General features: G+C 34.8%; 1 protein-coding gene across 4 annotated transcripts in view; it reads right to left on the reverse strand.

Annotated features, from left to right (window-relative positions):
- The window catches only part of CENPP (centromere protein P), a 152,935-nt gene that overhangs the window by 65,645 nt on the left and 80,815 nt on the right, over positions 1-6,475 (reverse strand). The window lies entirely within an intron of this gene.

A 6,475-nucleotide genomic window follows, 5' to 3' on the forward strand; every position in this document is an offset into this window, starting at 1 on the left:
GACTAGAAATAGTCATTTTTACTTCCACAGTTTCCTCTGGGAGTTCTAGTTCCATCGGTAACGAGGTTTCCTTGGGCACTGAACTCAAAGGTCTGTGTTCAGAGATAATACTTTTTTCAGCTTGGGGAAACGCCGTGTACTACAACTACTTGCAAGACCACATTAATCTCAAGAAAAAGGAAAGATCTTTTCTCTTCCCCAGATTGCAGCTTCCTTTATAAACATTAATTTATTTTCTACTGGGAGATAAAAATATGCAAAACTATGCTGGGTATTAGGAGGTAGGCAGTTAGGGAAAATGCCTGAACATTGCTTATTTATCATAAGGTCCGATAACGGTTATGCTGGGCTGAAAAAACTACCTGGTGTTTGGGAGTTTAAAGGCTTAGCTATTCGCTTTTCTCATTAAAGCTAAAAGCCAGTGATGTTCTTGCCTCATGCTTCAAATTCAGTCCTATGAGTTTGCCAGCCACAATGGAAGCTATAATGGACACAAACATTCTCCATAGTCTCTGCAAGTGAAGAAATACTCAAGTGTTGAGTGAATTCCCCAAAACAATATTCTTCCAGTTTGCTTGAGCCATCCTGGCTCCATTCATTAAACGGATTCCCCCCCCCCCGCCCAAGGATTTAAGAATTAAAGTAAATTAAAGCATTAACAGTTGCATTATTTAAAATGGTTAATCTTAAAAAATATTTACGTATAATTTCTTCTTTAAAAGTCTGTTATATAAGGAATCTCCTATAGCCACCGAGTAAATGATTACTGTAGTTTGGCAGAAGTTCCATTTCGTGTTTAACTTTGTACAGCATACAGATCTCCACAGAGTTATTGAATGCAAACAAAGCGTCCGATTTAGGCTTTTATATGAACATAGCTTTGATAAGCCGAGTTATTAAGACAAGCTAATAATGTACTGTTTTCTACATAGTACTTTGAAGCAGTTCTGTTAATTCAGAAAAAAAGAACTTTGATTCCAAGTGTGCAGCATTATGAGTATATATACAGAAAACTGTAGGTTTTGCATACAGCATTACTAAAATAAATCTATGTTTCTCTGTGGGAACTTTTCAATATGATAGCAATTCCTAGGGAAAATATACAAAAGCTGACTTACTTTTTCCACAAGACAGATATTTTTCTCAAAGGAGTAATACTGAACACAGCTGTGGAAATATTAGATATTCAACAACACTATCAACCAAGACAAGAATCTTCTAAGTGAATTATGTAATGGTATTTTTAAAGGATTAAAATTTACTTAATATTTTTCACGGCAATTTCTCCAAAATCCTGAAAGTCGGATGTATGCCATTACATTTTACCTTCTGACCTCATGCGTTCTGTTCCTTAAAACCTTCAGAGTTGAGGAACAACTGCCCTCGTGAATATTTCATGGTCCATATCCCTTTTTAAATGACTACTCTTTATAAATACATATGGCTGGCTTGCTTCTAATGGAAGGTGGTTCTGAACTTCTTCAGTAAAACTTATTCACTACCAGTCTTCCAGGGAGAACTCTTTTTCCATTTTTTCCCAGTACATTTTGGCTCTCTTAACAAAGAGCTCAGGAAGCAAGACTTTTCCTCTTTCAATTAGACCAATTACTTTTTGGGTCTACATAAAACATTAAAATCTACTACACTTTCTTGCACATTTCCACAGCTGAACTATAAATGTTTCATGAATTATATCCTTTTGGTTTGAACCTGCCACCCACTCATTTCTTTTGTGTTTACCTAGTTTTTGCATTGGAAAAGGCAAAATAATTATTCTCTCTTTCTTGAACACATGGGTTCAAATAGATCTGTATTGCCTATATCCTGTGTTTATTTTGAAGGCTATTTTGATAGGCTCTGGTAAAACCTTAAATGAAAAAAACATTAATTAAGTCTCCATTTTAGTTGAATTATATTTCGTTCCAATCTCCTGAACAAGAACAGCCTGTGGTTTTATGTGAGGAGACACGCATCTTTTATGTTAATTATAAAACATACAGAAATTATAATAAACATTAAATAAAAGTATAGTTGCAGTATGAATCATATGCTGACAAATTTGCTTGTTTAACAAAATTAAAGTTATACACTGGTAAGTAAACTTACTTTCTACAGTCAAAGCTCCTTCGTGCTGCTGCGGGCAAGCCAAACAGAAATTACCCTTTGTGGAATATAAGTATTTGAGAAAAAAAATAATAGCCTCTACTTTACAAATTGTTCTACAAAAAAGATCTCATTTTCCATACCGCAAGTTAGTATGCAATTATGACATGTGTTTTCTTTCAAATTACATAAATATTTCCACTAAGTGGTAAAAGTAACGTCTATCATCCATTGAATTTCTATCTATGATAGAAACTGTCCAGGGACCCAAACACCTAAACTAATACATTCCCGTATTTCCAAGCAAATACCTTTGAACATAGTATATCAGGACACCTCTTGGCTAATTCTAACTTTTCTGCTAGTTTCTACGTAGTCTTTTAGCTTAGTTTAGAAGTTTTTGTCCTTCATTTCTTCTTTTTTTTTTGGTCAACTCTGCTATAACCCTACCATACCACATCACTGCACGTGCAATGGTGAGACTGAGCTCCCAGCTGGATTCAGCCAGCCATAGGCCTTCGCTGCCTAAGTCAAAGTAACCCTATTTGTTCAAGGCTGTAGCAGGTTCAACTTTTTGAGTACCGCATACTCACACAGGGAATAATGCCAAGAATGTGTTTGTTACTTAATATACACCAGTTTTATTTTTTTAATACGTAAGCACAACTAGTACAAACAGCTGCAGAACCTCAACATGTTTTCACTGGTGAGAAAATAGACTTAACAGCATAGCTGTTAGATCTGTTACAGTATATCAAATATAGCAAGTTTTCGCTAATTTACATTTAATTTCTATATTTGTTTCTATTCTTTTTATGCTTAGTTGTGGTTTTCCCCTACAGGTGAGATGGGAAAAGAATGAATGTTAAAAGTCAGCAAAACACTTTTTGATACATAAGGAATTCAAGTAAATTGATTTCTATCCTTTCTTAAGTGCCAACTTGGAAAAAAAATAATATAGATTACATAATACTTATGATTTAATAAAAGCATAATTATATGATAAAATAATACTAAAACCATAAGAGCAGTCGTTTACTACAATTAAAGCAGCCTCTCTCAGAAAGTCTCCCGATGTATTTAGTGTTAGGACCAACCCTGCACAAGAGAGTTACTGTGTCGATGAGACACAAACAAGATTCTGCTATAAGATTCCCAGGAACAAAACATCCACCTGAGAACACAGGCCAGGTTAATTAATATGGTAAGGAAATCACTGCTTTATTGAGATAATATCCTTCTTTTTATTAGTGATGTTTCTGAAAGCTTTCATTTCAACTACTCTGAAGTAACAAATTGCGTGTTTCAAAACTTGCAAACAAGTTTAGTCTGGCGATCTTCCTAGAAATATTGTTACTTTTTCCATCTACAAAACAATTTATGCTCAAAGTACATGCAAACATTTACGGGTCCATGTTCTTTATTAGACATAAAAGTGCAAAATGAAGTTAATTACTATGTTATAAATGTGATGTTTACGGCTTCCATTTCTTCTGGATCTTTGAATTTCTAATGTAATATAAGTTACTTATGTTTATAAGTAAAGTTAGGAAAAAGTATAATACCAAATTAAACTATCTTCACAGATATCTTTGAATACTTTGTTTCATTTTTTTCAGGAATACAAAGGACTGGATGGCCATCTTTCTTTTTTCTTAAAACTACCAACTCAATGGAAATTGATGAGAGCTGCCGCTTGAAATGTTGCCTTTATGTTCTGAATAACATAAGTCTATCAAAAAATTGTGTATTAGAAAACTTATTCGTCTGCACTTCCATATTATTCATACTACTCGTTAAAACAAAGGGAAAAAATGGAAAAAACCAGTATTTGCCAGGGATCAGGTCTTATTTTTTTTAATTGTTAAACTTTGGCAGATTAAATGCTTGCTGCTCTGAGGAAATGTTGTGCTCAGTCCAGCTTGTATCTGAAACAGAAAAATTTCCTTTAGAGCTTATTATTGAAGTGATTCAGTAGTTTGGCACTGGTTGCAGAGCTTTTCATTTTAACTACTGTTTGATTTTCCATGAAAGAATGTCTGGTGTTTCCAATGTCTGTAAGGCAGATAAATACCCATATTCCATAAAAATGCCATGTAATATTATCCACACTTGTAAGTAGCATCAAAAGCAAGACTAACAATTGACACGTACAGAAACCAAAACTATTTCAAGACCTTCATTCATCAAGTAGGTTATTTTTCATGCAGAGTAGTTTCCTGATCCAGTTAAGCGCACAAACCTTGTTATAGTACCAAGGAGATGAGCATCAAGGTGGGACTGAGCTAGCTGGGGACTTCTTAAATTGGCATTCCCACATACAGAAATCTGTATTAATCCGTAGCCTAAGGTAAAACAAAGTTAACTTACTCTTCCTAAGGGAACACAAACTGTCCGCAAGGGTGAAAAATAACATCTGTCTCTTCGGGTTACCATTTTGCCTCTCCAGTCATTCCAGATCACCACATTCTCGCATGCTTGAAACCTGTGACAAGCATGACAATCACATGGATGCGTGTACATGCACACTTGACTTCATAGCTCTTTTTGTAGATGATCTCTTCATGCTGCAAGCTACAAATTGCCCTTCAATATTGTTATGTTGCTAGTAAATGCCAGGGACTAAAGATTTTGACTGCAAAATGAATCCGTTTCTAAGTCAGCTGCCAAAAATATGCAAAAAAAAGTACGCATATATTAACAAGTGAAAGTTAATTAATGGATGGTAATAAAAAGTGATTATTATTTTACATATTTACATATAAAGGCTGAAGAATAGTTTTTCTATACTCTGCTACCTTAAATAGCATAGTCCAACTTAGGAAGAGCCAGAACTTAGCTAAAACCAAACTACGCAACTGCACTCCACATGGACTGGTTGTCAGCCTGAAAGGAATATGTCATGTTATTAAAATGCGATGGGCAGTCTCCAAGACAGATTCGTGCAGTTGATGTTAGACTCATCACTTTATGTAAACCACATTTATAAACAGTGCTAGAAAATGAAAAAGTACTTAGTTTGTGTTACAATAACAAACGTATACAAGGTCAGCTTAAAAAAAGAGACTGCAATGTAAGCATTAGGCACATATGGCAGCATACGCTTGCTTGCTCAGACATATCAAGTAATACAAATATAGAAATTTTCAATAAAGAAATCAAGAGAGCATTTTATATCACTGATGTGATCATGCTCAATATAAAACACCATCCACATCTTTTTCATTTGCAAATTTCAGCATAGTGAAAGACAGTATTCTGAATCACAACACGCTGGATATACTCCTAACCTTTGCCTCAGAAATTAACGTCCACTGTTCGTAGGCAAGGCAGAAATCACTAGAATGGCCTAAGCAAACAGTTTGACCTCATGTAATCTTTTGGTTATTTAAAAATGTACTATTTCGTAGGAAAATATACATACATTTGCTTGCAAGGAAAATACCCCCAGACTACTTCCCATTTAAGAGTATCTCTCTTCATTAAGGCCCCAACATTACATATTAAAAAAACTGCGACAGACAGATTTTTCTATCAGGCTATTTAAAACCAAAATCTCACCATTAATGAAACAGCAGACGCAATAAGGTATCAATTTTTCTTTTAATAGCATCTTCACCCACATCACCTCAAATCAATTGCTTTACTACATAGCTGAGAAAGCGGCATTTGATCCTACCTTTGAATGGCTGCGACACGTTCTACATGGCTACGCTGTAGTCTTACCCTAAAAAGTGAGCGGAACATTGTCCCAAGTACCCTGCATCAATTCATTCATTTGCACACTCCAACTTTCATTCAGAACTCCACAGCTGCCCTACTGTGCTGGCTCATGTAATGACTCTGGGTCCAAAAAATTAAAGTATACTGGAAACAGTGATCCTGGAGAGGAATTCTGCAATAGTAGTTAGATTTTAGTAAATTGGAAGTAAGCTGCGAGTGTTTAAAAGAACAGGCATACAAACTAGACCAGTGGCCTATTTTAGTTTTTAGTATTGCTATCAACAGCTAACATCTAAAATTCAGAATCTGGTAGTCAAGAGACCTGAAAAGGTGACTTCTGGGAATTTATTTTAGAATGCAATTATATTCACAATCAAAATACTAAATCCGTGTCTTGACATACAAAACTGTTTCATTACTATAACAACATGTCAGTGTAAGCAATATTTATTTCTACCATATTGCTACTATACGTATTGTACAAAATATACGGGTAATCTAAGATAAGGTGGTGACATTTTTTCCAGATACTACCACCCTATGTATCAGATTCATTATGCAGTATGGCTACAACAAACTTTGTACACACAGGATTCTGTTCCAACCACCAGAATCAACTGAGAAAATAATAATTAAAAAAGTATTTATC

This window comes from Rissa tridactyla, chromosome 10 (genome assembly GCF_028500815.1).
Source record: "Rissa tridactyla isolate bRisTri1 chromosome 10, bRisTri1.patW.cur.20221130, whole genome shotgun sequence".
In the NCBI taxonomy this organism is placed as follows: Eukaryota; Metazoa; Chordata; class Aves; order Charadriiformes; family Laridae; genus Rissa; species Rissa tridactyla.